This window comes from Leptonychotes weddellii, chromosome 3 (genome assembly GCF_054177405.1).
Source record: "Leptonychotes weddellii isolate Sample4059 chromosome 3, ASM5417740v2, whole genome shotgun sequence".
Classification (NCBI taxonomy): domain Eukaryota; kingdom Metazoa; phylum Chordata; class Mammalia; order Carnivora; family Phocidae; genus Leptonychotes; species Leptonychotes weddellii.
Genome location: NC_138371.1, coordinates 51,568,462 through 51,595,321, shown reverse-complemented (window position 1 = coordinate 51,595,321; position 26,860 = coordinate 51,568,462). Strand labels below are relative to the sequence as shown.

At 39.4% G+C, this 26,860-nt stretch overlaps 1 long non-coding RNA gene across 1 annotated transcript in view; it reads right to left on the bottom strand.

The window, feature by feature from the left end:
• The window catches only part of LOC115943039 (uncharacterized), a 62,743-nt gene that overhangs the window by 34,605 nt on the left and 1,278 nt on the right, over nucleotides 1-26,860 (bottom strand). The window contains exon 3 of the long non-coding RNA XR_014143523.1: nucleotides 24,134-24,195. This is a non-coding gene — a long non-coding RNA (uncharacterized LOC115943039). The remainder of the gene's footprint in view (nucleotides 1-24,133; nucleotides 24,196-26,860) is intronic.

Sequence of the window (26,860 nt, the reverse complement as noted above, 5' to 3'; positions counted from 1 at the left end):
CCCTGGACTTCTTCTTAAGAAGTAGTCAAAAACAATACAGAAGTTAATGATAAAAGCCATGCTGGCAGACAGGGTGCCTTCTGGGAGCTCTCGTTCACCATTTTCAGCTTAACATTTATGATTCAGAGGTGACAATGATGCAACTATGCAAGCGCTTGAATGATTTGATTAGGATGCAACCCAGCCTCAAAATCTGATAGAAGAATGGATGCTACCACCTTTCTATAGACCAGAAATTCAGCTGGTATTTTAGGATTCTTTAGTTTCAAGTAATCTTGCAGTTTTCCAAAGATAGTTGGTTCTCCAGACTCAAGTCTGTTTCTGTGGCAGAGGATCGGGTAGTCATGTCCCATATATGGATCATAAGAAGCTTTGAAATTTTGGCAATCTTTGACGGCAAGTAATATGTCCATCTGCAGAGAATCTTGCAAAAGTAATGTTGGCAAAAACCTAATATTACTAAATTCATGGAACTGATAGCCACCTGGGAAAGGTGTTATTTCGGAGATCCATACATTTTCCCCCCAGGGCTTGAAAGCATGGATTCCCCCATTGAATAGGACAGGTGAGAAGTTTTTGAGCTTCTTCCATGGTCTTCAAGCTATGTGGGAGTTGCCCAGGCACTGTGGATGAAGTGCTAGTGAGAAGTTGAATCTTACAGTGATTTGGTTTTTAGGTCAGTCTTTGTCTCTATCCACAGTATACTGTACTTTTCAGAGCCTACTGATAAATAGTTAAAATAAGTTAAAAAGATGAGGCTGTTCATGCCTAATAGAACTCAAAAATTATTTCACACCGGTGTGGCCATAAAAAAAGTTCTGTCGTCAATTTATTTACTCACAAGCACCAGCAGATAATTTTCAGAACTGTCTAGGCGGGTAGCATGAATCGGAGTACCATTGCTTGGAAAGCCCTTCATTGCTACAGTGATCAAGATAGGCGGGGCGCCTGGGTGGCTCAGTCGTTAAGAGTCTGCCTTCGGCTCAGGTCATGGTCCCAGGGTCCTGGGATCGAGCCCCGCATCGGGCTCCCTGCTCGGCGGGGAGCCTGCTTCTCCCTCTCCCACTCCCCCTGCCTGTGTTCCCTCTCTCGCTGTGTCTCTCTCTGTCAAATAAATAAATACAATCTTTAACAAAAAAAAAAAAAAGATAGGCAAGGAAGGACCGTTCTTCTGTTGTGTGTGAGAAGTGTTCGGGTAAGAAGCCTGAAGCTTAACAAGGTTCAAGGGCAATGGTACTGCCTCTCTCCCTTCCTGTACATGCAATTCAGGCTTCATATTATATTGTTTTGACTTCTTTTTGCTTTCAAGTCTGCCCATACTATATATTTTAACTTGAATCCACTGTGCAAAAATTATGGGGTGGGGAGGTAGTGGGGGAAATTTTAACCTCCCCTGATATGGTCCCAGGTTTTGTAGCTCCCTGATACAACCACTACATTGGTTAAAATTTGTAGTTTTGTGAAACCTTTTCCTTGATAAAGGGTGAGAAGTCCAAGGGTTGGGAGTACCTCATGTCCACCAGTCATCTTAGCATTGTCACCAACATCTTGTGAAATGATTCAGTTGTGTGGTATTCGCTAATGTGGTATTGAAATCTCGAACAGTTTTAAGGTTTTTTTTTTTATTATCATTCATTTGAGAGTGAGAGTGAGAGAGAGAGACAGAGAGCACAAGCAGGGGGAGAGGCAAAGTGAGAGGGAGAAGCAGATTCCCGGCTGAACTGAGAGCCTGACGCTGGGCTCCATCCCTGGACCTGGAGATCATGACCTGAGCCACCCAGGTGCCCCCTCTTTTTTTAAGATTTTTTTTTTTATTCATTGAGAGAGAGAGAGACAGAGACGGCACATTGAGCAGTTTTAAAAATTAAAATTCTTCACATGAACAGCTTTAGCAGACAGGAAATGCTGAAATTAGCGAAGGGGCATGGAATGACTCAGAACATCCACCAACCCTTCTATCTGAACACCTTAACTGCTATGGGAGAGAAGAGAGGCCCATTGGAGCTCTTTCTCTCTCTCTTTTTAAAAAAAGATTTTATGTATTTATTTGACAGAGAGAGACACGGCAAGAGAGGGAACACAAGCAGGGGGAGTGGGAGAGGGAGAAGCAGGCTTCCCACTGTGCAGGGAGCCCGACGTGGGGCTTGATCCCAGGACTCTGGGATCATGACCTGAGCCGAAGGCAGACGCTTAACAACTGAGCCACCCAGGCGCCCCTCTGTCTCTTTTTTAAAATACTTCTATGCCTACCTAAAGTCTCTTTTTATTATGAAAAGTTAGAAACAGTTTGGCTTCTAAACTTAAGAATTAATGAAATAAAATAAGATGAAATCAGAGAGGGAGACAAAACATAAGAGACTCTTAACTCTAGGAAACAAACTGAGGGTTGCTGCAAGGGAGATGGGTGGGGGGATGGAGTAACTGGGTGATAGGCATTAAGGAGGGCACTTGATGTAATGAGCACGGGGTGTTGTATGCAGCTGATGAATCACTGAACTCTACCTCTGAAACTAGTAATACACTATATGTTAATTAATTGAATTTAAATAAAAAATGTCAATAAATAAATAAAAAAACAGAAAAAGAATTCTATTCATTTGAATGATTTTCAAGCTAGATGACTAGTGATTCAACTTGATATTTTCTTAGCTTCTATTTTCTCAAAAAGAATTGAATTTTACTTTTGATGTATGTCAGATGAACAGAATATAGGTTACATGCTTAAGTATACTATCTAGGGATTCTATTATGTAGAAATTTTAGAGTTTATCCTATCATATTGTTACATGAATGGTAGTACTTTTAATAAAAGCATGACTTTTGGCCATCATTTTATTTCCCCTTCACTGGGATATAAGCAGCATTGGACTTTCTTCTGATTGTGAAGGAAAAACCCTATTATTCTATCAGTGACCTTTGGCAAGCAGCTGCTCTCTTGAACTGTAATGTCTCTGGAGTGTTTGACTAAGGTTTCTTCTGGTCAAGTCATCGACAATCCAAATGTCAAACAACAATGTGGCCATTTTTCATCTTGAGATAAGTGTTTCTCCAATAAGATGATCAATTAGTCTTATTCACATTACAACACACCTCCCCATGTATTTTTATGCCATACAAAGATCTTTATAGTCTATTACCTTCTTATTAAAAACCCTCTTCATTTAGATTTCAGGATATTAGACTATATAATCAATCCAAACACACCTCATGTATGACCTATGTGTATTGACATTCTTTCTACCAATGCATCTTCCAAAGGTGGTATTATGAGAAAAAAATCTCTATTCTCAAGGATATGAACTAAAGTTTTTCATAGAAAATGTCCCACTTTGGGGATGCCTGGGTGGCTCAGTCGTTAAGCGTCTGCCTTTGGCTCAGGTCATGATCCCAGGGTCCTGGGATCAAGCCCCACATCGGGCTCCCTGCTCTGTGGGGAGTCTGCTTCTCCCTCTCCCACTCCCCCTGCTTGTGTTCCCTCTCTCTCTGTCTCTCTCTCTCTGTCAAATAAATAAATAAAATCTTAAAAAAAAAAGAAAATGTCCCACTTTTGGTAGAACTAATGTTCTGGAAATGGGCTTTTCACTGAAGCAAAACATATTTAATTACAATTCCTTGGGACTTTTTTTCACTTGGAAACCAGGCATTTCATGGAATGCTTTACAAGAAAAATTCTAAAATGTGTTTGCTTTTTGCTAGAAGACACTTAAGGTGCCATACTTGCTTCTAAAGAAAGGTCTAATGCGGAAACATTAGGTGACATTTTGTGCAGAATTCTCCGGCCCACATTACATAGTACTTTGGAAAGTTCTGACTGCTCTCTGTGGTTGTGTACGTATGGCTGTTCCAAATGCAGCCAGATTGTAAATAGGAACCACTGCTTTTTCCTAGTTCCTTGCTAATGATAATATCCTTCACATCTACCCACATTTTCAAAAGTGTTTTACATTACAGTTGGACAATTTGTAAATCCTTCCCAAGAGATACCCACGGTTTAGAGAGACCTATGAATGCTCTCATTTTTAGAACTCTTCTTTTTAATTAATGAAACTTAAAAAGGCCCTTTCTGAGAATGTTATTTGGAGCTCAGAATGTTTATACCTCTGAATATAAACTGTTTTAAATCATTTTGGGGAGCATAATAAAGATATAGTACTACAGATATATGGGTCTATGTGTCTGTGTGCAGTGAGGGAGAAAAAAATTCCATGTCCAGAATCAGTCTTTAGTAACATTTCAGAAATTTGGAGTATTTAACATATTCAAAACAGCTGGCTTAAAATAATAACAAAATACTTTCCTACATTTGAAAGTGAAACAGCAGTTCCAATAAGTATTATAAATAGAACAATCTTCCCCGGTTTATTAATTCATTCTCTTTTTCCTATGACAAGCCGGTGACAAGCACCTAATCTGGGCCAGGTAAGTACAAGGCACTGGAAATACAAAGATAAATGACAATCTGTGCCCTCCTGGAGATATTTTTCCTCCTGGAGTTTTAATGTTTAATTTCATTCGTGCTTTTATTAGGAAGGAAAGGCAGAAGAGGAGGGAAATGACTGTCTAAAAAAGGGATGGGAGTTTGAGTCAGAAGTTATTATTCAGCTTTTCTTGGGAGATTCTGAACTCATTCCATTATTATAAAGTTCTCACTTCTCCATCTGAAATGAAACATACACACTCACTTTCTCTCCCACAAAGATAGAATGAATGGTAACAAGATAAGAGCATGAGATCTGGAATCCAATAGGTATGGGCTAGAATACTAATCCTGCTACCAATTCGATTGTACCTTTCCATAATTTACTTAATTAGCCTCTCTGTGGATTGCTTTTCTCATCACAGAAGGGGAGTAAAAATATCAGCTGGCCCTTGCTAAAGGCTGTTTCTTTCCCCTTCTAGGCCCTTCCTTTCCCTTCATGCTCTGAATATTATGTTTTATAAGGCACTGGAGTAAAAATGATGTCAGGGCTCCCTAATCCCTTGGTCTGGCTATGCATGTTTGGCACGGATCCCAGACTAAATATACCAAGTCTTGCTTCTTGGGTCAATGTAATTTCTAATCCCTAGGTTGAATGAGCAAATCTTCCCAGACAAGATTTAATTCACAAATGCATTTAGGTAGACACTGGATATATCTAACAGTACATCATCAAGTGAAAACAGGTCATCAGCATTAGCTTGACTAACTGAAATGAAACTTGCATTAGGAAACCAGCAATCTCACCAGCAAATCCTGCTGGGGATTGACTAAACATAATTGTTAATCGAAAAAAAAGTTAAAAATAGAGTATTAGGGATATATTCTCCCACTGATAGTTGCACGTAATTCCCTGAAGTGTTAATGGAAGCTCAGCAAGTGCATCATCAGGAAAATCTGCCTCTTAACATCCACGTTCATCTGTCAGTCTCCATTCACAGACTCTTGAAGTGGAGTGGAAAGGAAAAAAAAAATCCCATGGAATTTTCAAGTAAGAGAAGTCCATCTCTTTGCACTTACCAGTTCACCACACTACAGCTTTAGCTTTAAAATGGCTAAACTATTTGGAATCATGTGTTCCCATCCCTGGAGGATGGACTTTGCTGTCTTTATCTTTCTAGAATAGATAGATTAATGGGATTCCATCTAACTTAACCCATGAAGGACAAGTTTTAAGCCAGGTCCCTCTTACTTACATGGACATTACAGGATTTTCCCTTCCTTCCTTCCTTCCTGCCTTTACCTTTGCCGAATTGTCTCTGCATTCTTGGAATTAAAGCCAAGAACAGGCTTTGTATTCCTAGAGTATCAGAAGAAAGCATATGTCTTTATTTTTTTATTCATTTCTATTGAAATAAACAAGCATATATTTTCCAATTTTTTCACAAACCAAAATCAATTTCTGTGGTGGATGGAAGTTACTATCACAACTCAGTGTGCAAAGTCAGTGAGAAATTGAAGCGTGCTGTTTCTGCGACTGCTTCTAATGATTGCAATGGCAGGCTTACGCTGCTTCCACAGGAGGTCTGTAGGCCAGGCCCCAAAGCAGTCTTGCATTTCTGTGTAACCCCTTCAAGGAAAACAGCATTCAATCTAACGGAGACTGAATAAGCTACTCTTCTGTGATTTGTGTGGCTTGCGGCTTCTATTGGTTTTCTATTACTGCCTTAGCAAATTATCACAAACTTAGTGGTTTCAAACAACCCAAATTTATCATCTTGCAGTTCAGGAAGCAGAAGTCTGATGCAGGTCTCACTGGCCTAAAACTAAGGTGTTGGTAGGGGTACGGTCCTTTCTAGAGGCCTGAGGGGAGAACAGGTTTGCTGGTATTTCCAGTTTCTAGAGGCACATGTGTTAAAAGAAGTTGCTGAATCCTATTACCCAACGGTAAAGGGTCATGCGCAGGATGATAAAAAGAAAAGAAGAGCTCTCTTTCACGAGTCTTTTATTTTAATGACCACTGTGGCAGGCAGCCTTTAAGATGACCCCAAAGATTCCAATTCCTTGAGTGTGAGCTGGACCTAGTGCCTTGCTTCCAACCAACAGAATATGGCAAAGACAATGAGATTTCGGTTCTGAGGTGAGGTCACAGGAAGACTCTGGCTTCCATCATGCTTGCCCGCATGTGTTTGCTCTGATGAAAATCAGCTGCCATGTTTTGAGCTACTCTACAGAGGGGCCGCATGGCAAGGAACTAAAGTCGGCTCCCAGGTGACAGAGAGTTGAAACCCAGGCCCTCAATGCAAGAACCTCAGAGGAACCGAATCCTGTCAACACTTGCTTGAATGCACTTGGAAGTGGATCTTTCCTTGCTCAGGCCTTGAGGCAGCTGCTATCCTTGAGGCTGAGGCATCTGGCAAAGCTGTGCCTGGATTTCTCTCTCTTTTTTTAAAGGTTTTATTGATTTATTTGATAGAGAAAGAGAGAGAGAGAGAGAGCATGAGCAGGGGGAGGGCAGAGGGAGAAGCAGACTCACTGCTGAGCAGGGAGCCCGATGTGGGGCTCCATCCCAGGACCCTGGGATCACGACCTGAGCCGAAGGCAGACGCTTAACCGACTGAGCCACCCAGGTGCCCCTGTGCCTGGATTTCTGATTCACAAAAACTGTGGGGAAACAAATGCTTGTTGTCTTAAGCCTCTAAATTTGGGGATAATTTGTGTCATAACAATAGATAACTAATACAACAATGAAATGGCATTACAGAAAGTTTAGAAAATGGGGGGGAGTCACCCATAATTCTACCACTCAGTCACAACTCTGGCTTTATTTTTGCGTGTTTTGTTTCAGTCTGCATACGTATATACACCTACATTTCTATTGCTGATGAGCATAATGTGAATAAAATTTTGCATCCGATTTTTTTTCATTTAAACTAAAGCCATAAGTATTTCCACGTTGCTATAAGATTTTTTGTACTTATGGGGCACCTGGCTGGCTCAGTCAGAAGAGCATTGACTCTTGATCTCAGGGTTGTGAGTTTGAGCCCTGCGTTGGGCATAGAGAATACTTAAGGTAAATAAATACAAATTTAAAAAAAAGAATTTTTGTACTTATTTAATGGCTGCATAATATTCGCTCAAGAGGACGTACCATAATTTAGCTAATTTCCTCATTCTCTTTGGGCATTTCCATTACTTCCTATTTAATTTGCAATTAAAAATAATGTGACAACCATCATCTTGTGGATGTGGTTTTTTTTTTTTTCCTCTTACCGCTTTAATTTTTCCCACGTCTTTCTCTTTCTTGGTACATTTCTCAATTTGCTATAGTAACTCCTCAGATAATTCTCAGTGGTTGGTGGATGGCAAAATTTCTGAGTCACTTCATGCTAAAGCTGTCTTTGTTTTTCTCTTCATTAAATATTAATTTAGAAGGCTATTGATTTTTGGTTGAAAATTGCCATGCTCAAATATATGGCAATATCAAACCTAAGAAAAATTCCACCTCTCCAGTAAGAATAATGTTTCAAAATTTTTAGCCAGCTTGAGTAGACAATTTTAGACAATTTAGGTAATGTATATAGGTAATGTATATAGGTAATGTATATACATTAGGTAATGTATAGGTAATATACATTTTAGGTATACAATTTAGGTAATGTATATAGGTAATGTATATACATTAGGTAATGTATAGGTAATATACATATAGGTATGTATATGTAAACAATATAGGTAATGTATATTTATAATTAATTTTGTCACACAAGCATTTAAATCGACATATTACAAAAATCACTTTTTTTTATTTTGAATTACTGCCTTCTTTTTTATCTTATTGAATTCTTAAATACTTTTTATTGTGGTAGAATACACATAACATATGCCATTTTGATCATTTTTAAGTGTACAATTTAGTAGCATTAAGCACGTTTATGTTGTGCAACTATCACCACTATGCATTTCTGGAATGGTACTGCCTTCCTTTTGGGGTAGGAAAACTTCTTGTAAGTGGGATCACTGGGTCAGAAAGTTTGAATTGTGTGCCCTTTTTGGTTTTTGTTTATTTATTTTTAAATATTTTATTTATTTATTTGACTGAGAAAGAGAGAGAGAGAGAGAGAGAACCAGCACGGGGAGCAGAAGAGGGGGAGGGAAAAGCAGGCTCCCCGCTGAGCAGGGATCATGACCTGAGCCGAAAGCAGCCGCCTAACCGAATGGGCCACCCGGGAGCCCCTATGTGCCCTTTATGAAATTCAGTTATATTGTAGTGTCTAAGAACATGGGCTATAGAGTCAGACCAAACTGGATTTGAATCCTGAATCTGAGTAATACTTGACAACCTTTGGGAAGTAATCTAATTTTTCTTTCTTGGTTTTTTTTTAAAGATTTCATTTATTTATTTGACAGAGAGAGAGACAGCGAGAGAGGGAACACAAGCAGGGGGAGTGGGAGAGGGAGAAGCAGGCTTCCCGCCGAGCAGGGAGCCTGATGCGGGGCTCGATCCCAGGATCCCGGGATCATGACCTGAGCCGAAGGCAGACGCTTAACGACTGAGCCACCCAGGCGCCCCAATCTAATTTTTCTAAGTCTCATGTTCCTCTTCTACAAAGCGGAACCCAATAATACCAGATAATAATTGGTATGACACTGTATGTCTAAAATACTTAGGATGGTGCCTGACACAGAGTGTCCATGATTTCTTTTGTAATATGTAAACATGTAAATGTAAACTCCTATTATTTATCATTCTCATTATTATTATCATCATATTCATGACCCTATAGAATCAGTTATTCTTTATATATGTGGCTTCTGGCATTTTACTGCTTCTGTAGGAGATGTTCAACGATATCTGTGACCAGTATTTGTGTTTTGAACAAGTTGTGGTACTATCAGGATTATAAAAGATGCTATTGGTGCAGTTCTCCTTAAACTTGGAGGATCAGCTTTTTACAGAGCTTAACAACAGATGCAATGAACATGGAATTAAACCACAACAATATTCATAGTACATCACCACAGAGTAGGTTTCAATATCAGATGAAATGCAGGGGGAAAGAATATAAAACAATGATGGGAGGGGTGGGGGTGGAGAAACATACTGAGATTTTGAAGAAATGAGTAGAAAGAAACAGGGAAGTTCCTGGTTATCGAGCAATTAAGGAAAGCGATTGTGGTCAACACAATCAGGTGTCAGGTGTTACAAATATCCTCACAACACTCTAGTGAGAGAGTGCTGAGCAGGCAAACAAGAAAGTCTAAATACAGAAAACTTACTTTCTCAGTGTTACACAGCCAATTACTGGCAGAAGCGGGATTGTAATTTAGGCTCCTGATTCCATGATTCTATTTGTTTGTGGCTCACTGCATTAGTCTGATTAAGGACTAATTCTAGAAGGAGGTTTTTTTCTATTTCAAATGAATGAGTCTTTGCCCAGACATGGACTCATGGAGAATGAATAAAGCACAGCTGTGCTGGAGAACTTCGGTTTGCCCCCTGAGATCCATGCCTATCCTTCTCTATCTTGCTGTCTACATCAGAATTGACCTGTAGAGATTGCATCAAAGGGCTCCCTTGCCCCCAGCTTCCTGTTGGTATTGGTAAAGGAGATTAGAGGGAAGAGAGTATTTATGGTTTCCTCCCTGAGGGGTTTCATCAGGCTGGCTATGTCCTGGCTCCTTCTGGGCACAATCTTCAGGTTCCAGTAACTTCTCTATACCCTTTTAATTGCAGGGTGGTAACAGTCCCTGGGGCACTACAGGACTATGCCTTGTTGATTTCCCTATGTCCCGCTCACATCTTTGTAAATAGTCCCTTTACCAAACTCTCCCCTAATTACCCCACTTTGAGTATACCGTCTGTTTTCTAATGGGCCTCCGACTGACACACAAGCTTTGTTGCCACTAACCAGAAGTTTTGGGGAAGAAAGAGGAGATGACTTAACCAGAGGTGGATCCAACTTCTCACCCCTCCAGATTAGGTTTGGCCTATGAGGATGGCAAAGGAAGGTGAGTGGAGTTATTTCAATATCTATGAATCCTCAAGAAAACTGGATCCTTCCTCTTCCCGTTGAAGGTGAGATGATATTTCCATCAGTGGGGTCTCACCAGGTTGAGAAGAGAGGCCTGGACTGAGTGCTGTCTTGTTGCCGTGGGCCATCCTGGAGAGATGGACATTCTGTTCTACCTCTGGGTGTGGCCTGGCCTCTTGTCAGGAGTAGTCAGGCAATCCAAGGCTGAGCTGCCCAGCCATCTACTTACCTATTCTTAAAAGTCATAGAGCTCTCTTTAATACCCCCCCAAAAGTCATAGAGCTAAAAGCAACCAAATCCTCACATTTCAGAACTATCATTGGCATCTAAATTATGGTATTATAATTAAGCTTTGTATCCAAGGTTTCAGGCTTTGAATCCTTTAAGGAGTAGTCTAGTGACCAAAGAAAGTCTCATTACTAAGTGTCATTTGTTTGAAGGTCTCTGGACTCCAGAGAACAGATTATTATGGGAACCTGTACCAAGATACCACCATTGTCCCATATGGGATAGACAGCTTTGACATTGAAGTTGGGGATTTGCTGTTTTATGTCCTCTCTTGAGAATGCTTTATACATGTGATAGGACACACAGCCCCAGAGCTGCCAGGCTCTAGTCAGCTGGGAGAGCTCCTTTTATCCTGCACACAGTGATAACCTCCAAACCCATCGACTGTCCACTTGGCTATTTTCGCTTTTCTAACTGATTCTAGCTTTATTTCTCATGTATCCCACACTTTGGTACATGATTATGTAGAGGCTGCCTTTTGTTGTTACTTCAATAGTGTATGTTCATTCATTTATTCAAGTGTTTACTGGGTTGGGCAGGGACTGGGCAATAATGGCCAGCTGTGAATATGATGAATAAATTAGTCCCTACTGTCATGGAACTTAGTCTAGTGGAAGATACAGATACACAAAAAGATAATTACCCACAGTTGTTCCTTGTTTCGTCAACTTTATTGTAAGTAGAAGGCAGAATTCATCTCCACCGTGTTGTATCCATTGAGTATCTAAGCATATAGGCGACATCCAGTAGGTACTTTGTTTTATACATTTTCTGCTAATAGTTCAGAGTTTCTTACTCTGTCTGCCTTGGTGTCAAAGGCATCAGATCTGGCCACGAGGCAAAGAAGGAAATCAGATTGGAAAGTGATGCTTGTTTCACTCTTTCTATACGCTCTGGGACATCTGTCATATCCGACTAGATAGCTCCAGATGTCCAACAGATTGGGCTAGTTCCCCCATCCTAGCTCTCCTTCTGGGAGGCACAGCTGCGCCCCTCACTGATGAGCCTCCCTGGCCCACTGCTAAGAACCATTTTCCAGGAAGGAACAGAAAAAAGATGAAAGAACAGCAAGCTCTGTGACTAAACCAGCTTCAGCTCTCAGGGGTAAGGAATTGTTCTCCAAATCACCTCATTAAAGGGAACAGGAAAGGAAAGACTCTACCTGAGGATCACTGGAGTGTAGTCACAATCCATTCCTTTAGTTTTCTTGCTAAATTCTGGATATTTATTGCCATCAGTTGATATCTTTTGCTCTTGCTTTTTTAAGGGACTAAAGTGTCCAGTTATTCAAACCAGTATATTCTGAGATTGTTTGGGAATGGTTTGTTCCAATCATTAATTTAATTTCCAACATTCTTGGTGTTTTTTCACTTTCAGTTACAATGAATTTCATTTGTTGAATGCATCAGGATTTGCATGACGTTTGAAATGATTCTCTGTCAGGAAACTGAGTAGCTTAAAATGGATAGTAGCTCTTACATTGGTGACTATCATTTGGCATTATTAGCACCTCTTCTATCTAGACCCCCAAAAATTCAAATTAAAGAGTTAAATCAATTATGGAATCATAATTACAGTCATACATTTCTCCAAATTTTTAATTTTTATGCAGTTATCTATTTATGTACCTTTATTTTCATTAATCTTAACCACAGTTATGACTTTTCTTTAAGATTGTCACCTTAACCTGCCATCATGTCCAGCTCGTATTTATAGTAATTTCCCTATGATGTTAAATTCTATTTTGAATTTTAAGGCCATTGGAACTTCTCTCACTTGTGTCTGCAGGGAACTAGGTAAAGGGATCCCTTGCTGCTTACTCTGCTTCAGGACTAAATCTTAAACTGCTCTTTAAGACCCAATGGGGTCCTCCTCCATCCCATTGAGACTTTCTCCACTAGGGACTCTATAACTCATTTATCCATCTACTCTATTATCTATCTAGTTCTCGGCTTGTCCTTTGGATTGGAAGCATACCGCTTGTCTCCTGGCTCACAACTTCGGCATCTGCTGACTCCCCCATTCCAGCAACAGCTTCAGTGGCTGCCGCAGGAAACGCTCTTCCGACCTCCACTTAGGAAGGGAAATGATGCTTCTATCAGACGTGGAATCCACATGCCCTATTTCTTAAAAACATTTTTTCTTTTTCTAATTGAATGTCAAATTATGGAAGCTGGTGGGATGGATAGGATCAGAAACTAAACTAGAGGTGGGCTTAGAGCTGAGCGCTTTAGATAGAACTGGAATATAGAATAGATGGAATTCTTTAGCAGAATTAGAATACGCATTGGCAGAAGACCAATAACCGGTATTTGTAGCTATCGATGTAATATTTGCAGCTGTTATGCTGTTTAAATCCTTTTTAAAACTAGACTTAACTGGAGCTATGAGAAGCATAACTTTCCTGAAGGAATCTCTAGCAGAAGGAGCAATCATTTTCAGTAGGAAAAAAAAAGTATAAATATTAACACTGAATTCACCTAAGACAGATGAAATAAGCATCTAAAAGAAAATGTATCAGTTAGGATTAGATCTAGCAGCAAGTAAGAGAAACCCAAAATAATAGTGGCTTTAACAAGACAGAGCTTTATACCTCTCCATGTAAAAGTCTAGAAATAAGCAGTGCCTGAAGTCATTAGGGATGTATGTTCTTCCTGTCTTTCTGTTTTACTGTCTTTAGTGTTCCATGTCCTGGTCCAAAGTGGATGCTAAGCCCCCAGGTGTCACATTTGCTTTCCAGCCAACAGGAAAGAAGGATATTATAAACATATATCTTGCTTTTATCACGTTAGATAAAATATCATCATATGGCCATTCCTAGTTGCTAAGGAAGCTGGGAAATGTGTTTATACCAGGTGGCCATGTGCTCAGCTAAAAATCAGGAATACTACTGCCAAGAAGAAGGAAAGAATAGATGTTGGGGAATAGATAAATATTATGTAATTGGGGACTGTTCGGGGTAAAAAGATTCACAAGCATTTCATGAAAACAAGTTCCAAAGAATTTCTGACTCCTAGCATTAAATAAATAATTTTAAACGTATGTTAAATCATGTTCAGAAACATGTCTATAACAGAACCACAAACCAACCTTCAAGAGCCTGGTATTAGAAGCACATTGTGAGTTATTATTGCTAGTGTAGGTGTTGTGAATGAAGAAGAGTGAGTGAATGTTGAAGAAAAGACCTCAGAGACTTATGGATAAATGGACTCTAGAAGTATAAGAGTACCTGTCACAACTTGAGGAATGATTTTGATCATTGTCAATGGAGTTACTCTGAATTGCAGATCTGGGACTTGGGGAGTTTTATTTTGGTTAGATTCTCCAAAGCAGCATTTCTGTACTTAGATTTTCAAATCAGAGAAACTGAAACTTCAACTCATAAGGACAGCAGCTTTTTTCAAAGGAGCATTTTTCCTCCCAAATGAGTCAGTTTTAACCCCTTCTTGCCATTTCTGGCAACATTAATCTATTTATCCTGTGGTACTCTAAGCTAACTTAATGTGCTTAGCTTGCTATTAGGGAGTGATTTATGTACCACGAGAGATAAAGTTCACTTTGTGTGGGCAAAAAAGAATACAAAAGAACTTACCCTATAAGCCACCAGATCACTCACCATCAAATTTTGGCCCTACTTGCTCCCTCTGGAGGATTTTTCCATCCAAATCCCTTGAGGCCAGGGAGTCTTCCTGTTTCACTTAGTATTCCAGTGCCTCTCACAAAGCTAGCTCTCAACAAATGTTTGTTGAAATATTCTGAAGAGGGTTCATCAGAAACAATGACAGAAAAGCACATAATGAAAATTAACAACACAGTTTTTGGTTAGTCTTGGGTCATTTCTGGTAGTTCTTTTTTTTTTTTTTTTGAAGATTTTATTTATTTATTTATTTGTCAGAGAGAAAGATGGAGAGCGCACAAGCAGGGGGAGCGGCAGGCAGGCAGAGGGAGAAGCAGGCTCCCCACTGAGCAAGGAGCCCGATGCGGGGCTCGATCCCAGAACTCTGGGATCATGACCTGAGCCGAAGGCAGATGCTTAACAGACTGAGCCACCCAAGCGTCCCCCGCCACCGCTTTTTTTTAAGATTTATTTATTTACTTGAGAGAGAGAGTGAGAATCTCCAACAGACTCCCTGCTGTGTCCAGGGCTCAATCCCACCACCCTGAGATTATGATCTGAGCCGAAATCAAGAGTCGGGCACTTAACTGACTGAGCCACCCTGGGGCCCCTCTAGTAGTTCTTTTTTTTTTTTTTTTTAAAGATTTTATTTATTTGACAGAGAGAGACACAGCGAGAGAGGGAACACAAGCAGGGGGAGTGGGAGAGGGAGAAGCAGGCCTCCCAACGAGCAGGGAGCCCGATGTGGGGCTCGATCCCAGGACCCCGGGATCATGACCTGAGCCGAAGGCAGATGCCCAACGACTGAGCCACCCAGGCGCCCCCCGCTCTAGTAGTTCTAAGAGAAAAGAAAATTCACAGCAAGATGGCACTAGGAAGTCTTGAGTTTTTGTAAGGAAGTGATGAAGGAAAAATATTTATTTTGACAACTGCTCTTCAGTGTGAAAAATTCACAGCTGCACACGGCAACAAAGAAAAGTAAACCTAATCTATAAGAGCCTAAGCATATACCATACTAGATTTCAGGACACACGATTATTCCTTCTGCTACTTCTGTTTGCTAGTGCCGCCCATTTGCCAAAATAAAGATGTCCTTTCTCCAGCCAAACCTGAGCTGCCAGAGTGAACTAATGACTTCAGAATGGAAGACAGATGCTTCCTGCGGGAGTGTTCCTGGGCAGACAGAGAACACGAAACCAGAGCTGGTTACAGAATTCGTGAGGCCCAGTGCAAAATGAAAACGGAGGACTGCTTGTTCATAAGTTAGGGGGAAAAAAGTGTCATTAAAGGGACTAAAATATAAAGCTTTTTCCCTTTACCCGCAGTATCTCTGTTGACTTGTCATGGTGTTTTTTATTTATTTAATGCTGCTCTAAGTAAAGAAGAATTAAGCATTTTAAGTTACTGGCATTTTTTTTACCATTCATCTTTCAATTGTGGAATTCCAGTTTTAAATTTATTCAAATATATTTATTCAAATTATATGAGAACATTTAACTTGCATGCAGGATCACCAAAACTGTACAGTTTGTGTTTTGTAGCTTGTACATGCATATGTATTTTGTTCTTTTTTTTTTTTAAGGTTTTATTTATTTATTTGAGAGAGAGAGCACAAGCAGGGAGAGGGGCAGAGGGAGAGGGAGAAGCAGATCCCTGCTGAGCAGGGAGCCCGATGCGGGGCTCCATCCCAGGATCCTGATCGACCAGAGTCGAAGGCAGATGCTTAACCGACTGAGCCACCCAGGCATCCCTGTATTTTGTTCTTACCACCACACTGGATATACTGCAAAAAACTGCCTTACCTGTTTTTTTCTTTCGCTCTTTGATTCATGCACATTCTGCTAACACTCTGTGGAAGCCAACAGCTTCTATAAAATGCTGGCCTTGTGCTTTCTTTGAGTCCCATTGAACTTAATGCTGGATCCACTGGAATTCTGAGTACATGCAGCCTCAGAAATGCTATATGAAAATGGGGTGGCAAGAAACGACAGTCGCACATACAATGTGCGTTATCTGCTCATGCCATGCTACATTGTCCCTTTGGACTTCACTTATAAAACACCCAAATTCAAGGATTAAATTATTATGAATTTCAACACAGTAATAGTAGAGCATTAAATCAAATGTGGGGCTCTTTTGAACATGGGACCTTGTGTGCCTGCACAGTCACGCGCCAATGAAGACAGTCCCGCATGTAACCAAAGTAAGAGTTACCTTTTCTTTTCTTTTTCAGTAATTTGAAAAACCAGTAGTCACTGGAAGAGCACCAACAAAATGGGCACATGTCAATAGGAGCCATATTGAAAAATAATATTGTTTTGGCTAACTGAAGCCTAAGATGAATCTTGATATATTGTAGAAGAATTAACAGGAGGGGCGCCTGGCTGGCTCAGTCAGAAGAACATGGGACTCTTGATCTCAGGGTCATGAGTTCAAGCCCCATGTTGTGTATAGAGATTACTAAAAAAAATAAACTTAAAAAAAGAAGAATTAACAGGGAAAAAAAGAACTTGTAGTCAGTGTTTAATTGAGAATCATCTTAAGTGCAATAATGACATAGTTGTGTGGAAAATTAGTGAATTAAAGTTTTTTAAAGAATAAAAATATTTTTGTTTATTCCTGTAAACCTTACAACTTAAAAAAAGGCTAAACATTACAGAGAGGTAATATAAAAAAGCTACTCTCCGGGTGCCTGGGTGGCTCAGTCGTTACGCTTCTGCCTTCAGCTCAGGTCATGGCCCCGGATCCTGGGATCGAGCCCCGCATCGGTCTCCCTGCTCGATGGGAAGCCTGCTTCTCCCTCTCCCACTCCCCCTGCTTGTGTTCCCTCTTTCGCTGTGTCTCTCTCTGTCAAATAAATAAACAAAATCTTAAAAAAAAAAAAAAAGCTACTCTCACAGTTCAACGTATCTTGAAAAACTTGATGCATATATCTATAACATAACCATTTTTACCATTAATTCAGACAGATGACATAAGATTAAACAAAGATACCAATCTTATTATTTTCTTCTCATGCACTAAAATTTTGTATTACTTCATTTTTTTTTTAAGATTTTATTTCTTTATTTTACAGAGAGAGAGATACGGCAAGAGAGGGAACACAAGCAGGGGGAGAGGGAGAGGGAAAAGCCCGCTCCCCGCTGAGCAGGGAGCCCGATGCAGGGCTCGATCCCAGGACCCTGGGACCATGACCTGAGCTGAAGGCAGACACTTAACGACTGAGCCACCCAGGCGCCCCTTGTATTACTTCATTGATGAGAGCACTGTAATAGCCCCAAAGGAAAATCCGTCTAAATATTTTCAATTTGAAGGGTTTAAAGAAACAATAAATAAGCCAATAACTTGTTTTCATCTTAATGTATTTTCTTTTTTTAAAGATTTTATTTATTTATTTATTTATTTGAGAGAGAGAGAGAGAGAGTGTGAGCACGAGCACAAGCGGGATGGGGGAGGGGCAGAGGGAGAGGGAGAAGCAGGCTCCCCGCTGAGCAAGGAGCCCAACGTGGGCCTCCATCCCATGACCCTGAGATCATGACCTGAGCCGAAGTCAGATGGTTTAACTGACTGAACCACCCAGGTGCCCCAATGTATTTTGCATTATATTAAGGTGAATAATTCATCTATGTTTTCAAATAATCAATAGAAATATAAATAACTATATTAGGATGATATAGGAAATCATACATGACAAGAGGGCTAAGACGAAGTTCTATGAATATACAACTTTGCGAATATAAAAGTGTTGCCGCAAAATAAAGATGTATTATATGTTCACTCATAATTGTTTATAATAAAATCAGCCAAAAGCCAGATAATTCTTGTGTTTATTCAAATAGTCTTTAAAAATAACTTCCAAACACACACACACACACCCACACACCCATACCACCACACATGTGATTATGCATTGAACATTTCCGGAAGGATACTCAATGTGTCTATCTAATGAGACTGGATGCTGAGAGAAAGAATTTTACTTTTCACATTTCTTCATCTTCTGTACTATTTGGGTTTTTTTTTTACCATGAGCATGATTTTATTTCAATAATTTTAAAACTAGCTAGTTAAAAAAGGTAGTCATTCAGTGAGTATACCCTAAGACACATACTGCGGTCTATAGGCACATGGTGTACATAGGTGTCTCTATCATGATTTCATTTCATTCTTCAGTTGGTTGGAGCCCCTCTTGGCCCAGGGGGATCCTTGCATTAATACAGCGTCATTGAGGGTCTCCAGAGGAACGAGCGTCTGCAAAGGGAGAAGGGCTTTTTGCGATAGTAGGGCTTAATTGTCAATCATGAGAAAGAGCAGTATCCGTGAAACTTCCTGGCATATGGTGTATGTAAATAATATTCTTTCATAATTTTAAAACATTATTTATAAATGTAAAAGTTTGAACATATACAAAGGTAGAAAGAAATGAATCCCATATATTCAGCAACCAGCTTCAGCAATGATCAATGCATGTCCAATCTTGTTTTGCTTATACCCCACCCACTCCCCCATTTCATTGAATTATTTTGGAACAAAGCCAAATATCATATCTTTTCATCCATAAATATTTCAGTATGTATCTCCATAAGGACTAAAAAAAAACAAAACAAAACACAATAACATCATATCTAAAAAAATCCCCAAGGATTCCTTAATATTATTAAATATTCAATTATTACTAAAATTTCCCTGATTGTCTCATAAATATATTTTTACAGTTGACTTATGTATAGATTATTGACTGTCTTTTAGCCCATAGATTACCCCCTCCCTAATTTTTTCTTACTCTTTATTTATTGAAGGAACCAGGTATTTTGTCTCATAGAATTTTCCACAGCTTGGATTTTACAGATTACATCTTTCTGTTATTGTTTAACACGTTTTCTGTCCCCTGAATATTTTGTAAATTAGTAGTTAGATCTGGATGCTTCGAGCAGTTGCCATTGTTTGGGAAGACTACCTCATAAGTGGTGGTGTGTACTCCCCGCTGCATCGTATCAAAAGGCACAGAATGTCTGCGTGTCTCTCTTTTTGTGATGTTAGTACTGACCAGTGGTTTAGGGGCTGTTAGCATAGCATATTGTGGTAGACTCTTCACTGGTTCCCCCACTTTGCCCTTGTTTCCACCCCCAAGGGATACTGTCCATGTAGGATTGAGTTGTGGATTGGCTGGACAATTCTGTTCATCTTGGCTGAGCTTGATTGGATGATTTTTTCTGGATCCAGCTAGGGCTTCCACATTAGTTGGGCAACTTAGTTTATTGATCCAGAATGTCCTCCGGTGCGATGGCTCATCTGTTCCTTGTGTCTCAATCCATAGCAGGCTAGCCCAGGCATATTCTCCTGGTTTTACAAAGGTCCAAGAGCCTTCCATATTTGTAATCATCTGACTCATCAAAGAGATCATTCTTTTTTAGCAATGCAAATTCTTTCTTAAACTTCCAATTAGTCTTCAGTACGAGCATTCAATATAGATACATATATGATAGAGCTGACCTTTCTGAAGTTTGGCAGTTCATTTTGTCTCCTTATGTAATAGGATAAGGTTTATTATTAACGTTTTCTAGCCCTTGTACTTACACAATTTTATAGACTTTCTGACGTGATGAGAGGTCTTTATCATTTTGTTCTTGAGCTTGTCAGTTCAATCCACACCAGAATTCTTTATTTCCTTTAATTTGTCTCATTGACTGTTTTACTTCCTGCACAATTCTTCTCTTTCTTTTGACAGCCCAAGCAGGTTTACAGCAGTCCAGTTTTAGCTATGCCAACATATCTATTCAGCTTATCCTTGGGACATTCAGGAGAAACCTGTTGCAGTCAGTGTTTATGAGCTTTTATGATATTTACTTAACAAATGTGGCCTTCAGAAAACCAAGGTAGGCATTGAATGAGTTGACAAGAAAAATAGAGGATGGCAAATGCAGGCACAGGTAAATGGGAGAGTCACTCTGGAAAGATGCTTATATGAAATGAGGAATATTTTCCCCCTAATGTTAGAAGAAACTCTGCCCGATCATTCATTTTTTCAATAATTTACAGAATCTTGGATCTCTTGAAGTATAAAAACTTCAATATATATATATTGTGTTATATATACAACACAAGCCTAACTCTATGCTCAAAGGCAACTTCTTGCTCACCCCATATACAAAGGCAAGATAACTTATAGTCCAAACTTGAAGGATGATATATAATGAAGTATTTTACTGGAAAGTAAGAATTGAAACCCTCGGATGGATTTTGCTGAACAATACAGCAATCTGGGAATGTCAAAGAAGTAGAAAAAAAAGAAAAAGAAAAAGAAATCTTGTATCAGACCTTAGCTAGGCTTATGAGGGTCACTAAGGAGAAAGCTCAACAATAATTAAAAGCTATAAAGCGCTTGCGTGTCCTAAATTATAAACACCTTTACAATCTTGGAATTACAAAAAGGCTTTTTAAACACCATTATCACTAATCACTTTAAAATATTATCAATTTAACACTGATTATTGGTAGTAAAACACTACCGGTCTAAAAATATTTCTTGAATGTCTTAATACTGTATTCTGTACTTCCAAGGAATGCAGATGAAAATAAAATTTACCCTTTTAAAGAGAGAGTAATCTCTCTTGAGTCATAAACTATTTAAGATATTTTGGAAGCTACGAATATTCTCCTTTAGAAAATGTACATTTGAACATATGCTCAAGATTTAACATTTAGCTTTTGGGGTTTTATGGGCGTTCCAGAAGCCCTCCCATGGATCTTGTAGGGGTGAATTATGGACTTTACTTGCTCCTTGTGAATTAATAAGAAACTTAGTAGGAGTCACATATGCCCCTAACTTGCCATCTGATCTTGATAAAGTCATTCAGCATCTTAGGGACTCAGTTTCCTCATCTGTCAAGAAAGGAGCACAGAGTAGATAACCTTCTGGACATAACTTTTTCTGTCCTTTAGGAGCTAACAATCTGTCTGGGAACATGAAATGATCAGAAAAATATTCAAGGCAATATTTTTTCCAACATTTATGAAAAATTTCAAACAAATTTCAAAATGGAAGGAAATTATAGTGACCACTCATATCTCCATCACTTAAATTCTAATATTCAATTTTATCACACATTTATCCATTTAGTCATTCCTCCATTCATCCAGCAGTTTAAAAAGTGCATTTCAAAGTAAATTACAGACATCCCTACTTTCTTCCTACATTTTTCAGCATGAATATCATTGAGTTCAATATTTGTTTATAGTTTTCTTCTTTTGATGTAAAATTTACATACAAAGGAATGCATAAATCTAAATTTCACATTTGTTGAGTTCTGGCAAACCCTATGGTCACTCTTTGTAATTGATTCCTTGCTATACCCCAACTCTTTTGTTCCATCTCTCTTTACTTACCTGGAGAAACCAAAACCGTGCTTAAACCCAACTCTCTAGCCAATAAAAAATTATCTGTATGGTTGAATAAGACTAGACAAAAGCAACTCTGTTGACTATGTGTGTTTTAAATTCATGATCACTGACATAATGCTTCCCAGCAGTTATACTCTATTTGCTTCATCCAGTCTCTCCCACTCTCTAAACAAGTGTTTCTCACAAACTATCTGGGTGAAGGGTCAATTTCTTATCATTTTAAATCCATTATGGAATAATACTTTTATAAAATACAACTTAAATGAGTTACAAGAAAAATGAAATAAAACAAAGACATACAAAAATGCAAGTCCCAAATTTTTATCATTAAACTTAGCAGTCATAAAATTCTTTTTTTTTTAAAGATTTTATTTATTTATTTGAGAGAGAGAGAATGAGAGAGAGCACATGAGAGGGGGGAGGGTCAGAGGGAGAAGCAGACTCCCTGCCGAGCAGGGAGCCCGATGCGGGACTCGATCCCGGGACTCCAGGATCATGACCTGAGCCGAAGGCAGCCGCTTAACCAACTGAGCCACCCAGGCGCCCCAGCAGTCATAAAATTCTTCCATCCAATTGCTATAGAAGCTTCTACAGGCTTACCCTCAATTCCTATAATTGTCTTTTCATGGATGGATAACAAGGACTGTGAAAAAGCACTGGTCCCCAGACTATGCTCAAATGACTATTTTGTAGCTTCTCCTCCCTCCTCAAACCTTTCCTCCTGCCCTTCCTCCTGTGAGCTGATGATTTTGCTTCACTGAGATACTTGAAGGAATCAGAAGAGAATTTCACAGGCTCTCACCCTCATATCTACTCACCTACCTCTATCTGTGCCCATACACACCATGCTTTCTCATGTTACTATGGATGAACTGCCATGCTTCTAGAAAAGGCCAATCCTTTTGATGTACACTGGGGTCATGCCATCTCAGCTCAGGGATGGGGCTCTGGCAAGTCTCCCCCTCCCTTTCACATCATGATTCCCCCCTCCCCTCTCTACTCCGTCATTCACATCAGCATATAATCATGCTGTTATTTCTCCCAACTTAGAAACCTCTTGGCCCTCTCTCCCTGTCCAGCTACACACTTAACTTCTCTGTCCTTTTCCTGCAAAACTCCTTGAATTAGTTGTTTATACCAGCCATCTACAATGCCTTTGCCCGATTCTCCCTTGGACCCACTTTAGGCAGATTTTCACCCTCACTACTGCATTAAAACTGCTCTTTCTCTAAGGTCACCAGTGGCTTTCACATTCCCAAATTATTCATTTCTCAGCCCTCAGTTTCCTTGATCCATTGGCAACATTTCACAGTTAATGGTTCTGTCCTTGAAACATTTTCTTCTGTCTTCTGGGGTACCATTCTAGTTTGCTTTTCCTCTGACTTTTCCAGCTTTTCCTTTTCAGTTTCCTTTGGTGCCTTGCTGACCTGGAAATGTTGGAGTATCCAATCTTTGACCTCTCCTCTTTTCTGTCTACACTTATTCCCTCCATGATTACATGCAATTTTATGACTTTAAGTACCATCGATAGGCTGATGAACCTCAAGTTCCCTGAACCTTTCCCCTGAATCTCACTCAGATTTCCTATTTGTCCTCTCCCATTGGTATCTAATGAGCACCTGAGCATCTCAAACTGAACATGTCTAAGCACAGCTCCAGATATTCCCCTCTGCTCCCCAATGCTTTCTCAGTCTTCTCTACTTTAGTTAATAGCAACTTTATCCTTCCAAAGCCCTGAAACCTTGGCATCATCACTGACATCTCTTTTTTTTTTCTCATACCCCACCTCTATTTCCTCAGCAAATCTTGTTAGCTAGCTCAGTTTACAGGAGACCCAAATGAGGAAGAATTTTTGCATAAAGATCAAAGAGTAATGTTTTATAAAACAGAAATATTAAGAGAATGCCAATACAGCCTCCAGGCTCTGAATATAAGGGATGGAAAATGAGTAGTCTCCGCTCTACAGGGCTTAATGGGGTGGTTGGGGCACAGAAAGTTTCCAAGTTCTCCATAGGCAAGAGATGAGTGAGATTTTGGGAAGAGGCTGAGAATGAGAAGAAGTTGCTAGCAATGAAATTACTCTTCCAGAGGGCAAAAAGAAGAAACCTGGGGAGGTAACAGTGGAAGCATACATCATCATCATCATCACCATCATCACCAATATATGGTCCAATCTCCCATTAGAAGGATAGTTAAGATACCTTTACACATAGGTGCTTTGGGTTAGACCATAACACCTTGAATGTGATATACATATGGCAGTGTTAACTTAAGAATTTAATGCCAAGACAAGGTAATCAAGAATGAAGTCCCAAATAGCAGTTAATTTTATAAGAATTGAAGAAAAAGGGACAAATATTATATAAGTCCACTTACATGAGATACCTGGAGTAGTCAACGTCATCGACACAGAAAGTAGAATGGTGGCTGCCAGGGCCCTGGGGGAGACAGACAGGAGTTAGTGTTGAACGGGTGCAGAGTTTCAGTTTGGGAAGATGGAAAAGTTCTGGAGACGGATGGTGGTGATGGTTGTACAATAGTGTGAATGTCCTTCATGCCACTGAACTGCACTTAAAAAGGGTTAACATGGTGAATTATGTGCAATGCATTTTTTACCATGATAATAAAAAAAAAAGGAATTGAAGCAGTGTGCTTTTAATGCTTGCGAGTCCAAGTCAGCTCAGAGAATGTCAATTCAGAGACCCTCATAGGGGTCCGACACTGTGGAAAGTATTCTATTCACCTCCTCTAGTTTAATCCTCACCAAGGCCTAATCATGAAAGTATTGTTGTCTCTATCGTGGAACAAGGAAAACTGGGAGCCCCAAAGTGTTCTTACCCAAAGCCACAGGCTAGTAAATAATGGAACTGGGAATTATATCCGAGCATATGTGTCTCCAAAGTCTATGTGCTTTCTGTGAGCTAACTACATTACACTGACATAGGGGAGATGTAAACTCTGCTTTAAAAAGTTCCAGTCCATGTTTTAAGCATATGGCACAGTGGTGGACTCCTGGTAAGCACTAGGAACAGATGGTTAAAGGCAGCTCCTTTTATTTTATTTTTTTTACTAGTTTCAGAGGTAGAATTTAGTGATTCATTGGTTGCATATAACACACAGTGCTTATCACATCAAGTACCCTCCTTAATGCCCATCACCCAGTTACCCCATCCCCGCACCCACCACCCCTCCAGCAACCCTCAGTTTGTCCCCTAGAGTCCAGTGTCTCTTATGGTTTGAAAGGCAGCTCCTTTTAAACAAAAGCCAGACTGTGCTCAAGTTGAGAAGCTGGTGGTGTGATAGGAGCAAGCTCTACGAGAAATGGCTGAGGCCTTGAATGAAAGACCTCTGTTCAGAGGCAGCGCTGTGGAAGGACTCATGATTACACATCGGATTTATCAGCCATATCCTCGCACACACAGACAATAATTGCTATCACGGGGCATCACCCCCTGGTTAATGCACAACCAAAATATGATGTGCCCAGAGGTAAAATGAAAATTTCATATCTGTACTTTAGAAATATGAGTGTTTTGTAAATATGAGGCATTAAAATGATTTAGATTCCACAAAGCAGTCTGGGAACAAGACCAGTTTTATCAGATGGGTATCATAAAGCTCACTGACGGCCAAAACAACAGTGCCAAAAAGGAATTAGGTACAGACTACTCAGGGAAGCTTTATATAATGCCAACTTGAACTTTTCTTCTTCTTTTTTTATTCCCACCAAAACATGTTTTGGAAAATCTATGTATGTCTCCTATTGTATAGAGAACTTCAAAAGACTGAAGTGGACCACTGCAGAAACCTCAGAATACTGTCTTGAGAATACTTCAAATATTTCCAAAACACATCAGTATAAAACATCTGCACTATAAATTAAAGATGCCAATTGGGTTGCCAGTAAAGGCAAAGTTTAATATTCCCAGATGTTATCATATAGTATCTTACGATATGTTGGCTGAGTAGAGTATGCACATTTGTACAACATGGAATTTTTTCAAAATGTAAATCTAATCCCTGGAGATATAACAATAGCAAGACTGAATAAATTGTCTGAAAAGTAAAATTTGTATTTCTCTTTTTTTATTGTCAGTTTAAAAGATGGAGGAAGAGAAAGAGCAAGAAAACAAATTATTCTATTAAATGGTACTTTGTCTTATTGAGGTAGAAAATTCTTTTTTTTTTCTGAAGTGTAATTGACTCATAACATTATATTAGTTTTGGGTATATAAGATAATGATTTGATATTTGTATAGTCACTACTATGATCACCACAGTTAGTCTAGTCACCATCCATCCCCTTACATAGTTACCAGTTCTTTTTCTTGTGATGAGAACTTCCAACATTAACTCTCTTAGTAACCTTCAAATATGCGATACCATGTTATTGGCTATAGTCACCATGCTGCACATGACATCCCATGACTTACTTATTTTATAACCTGAAGTCTGCAGCTCTTGACCCCCTTCGCTCATTTTGCCCACTCCCCAACCCAGCTCCCCTCTGGCAACCACCAGTCTGTTCTCTGGATCTATGAGCTTGGTTTTGTTTTCTTTGTTCATTTGTTTTGTTTTCACATTCCACATATAAGTGAAATCATATGGTATTTGGCTATCTCTATCTGACTTATTTCACTTAGTACAATACCCTGAAGGTCCATCCATATTGTTGCAAATGGCAAAATTTCTTTTTTATGGCTGAGTAGTATTCCACTGTGTGTGTGTATGTATACATATGCATTTATGTATACATATACATATATACACACATACGTATATATACCATACATATGGTGTTTATATATATATCAATCACATCTTCTTTATCCATTCATCCATCGATGGACACTTAGGTTGTTTCTGTATCTTGGCTATTGTAAATAATGCTGCAATGAACATATGGATGCATATATCTTCTTGAATTAGTGTTTTGTTTTTTTGGATAAATACCCCAAAGTGGAATTGCTGGATAACATGGCAGTTCTGTTTTTATTTTTTGAAGAAACCCATACCTTTTTCCATGGTGGCTGCACCAATTCACATTCCCACTAACAGTGCATGAGGGTTCCCTTTTCTCCACATCTTTCTTTTTTTTTTTTT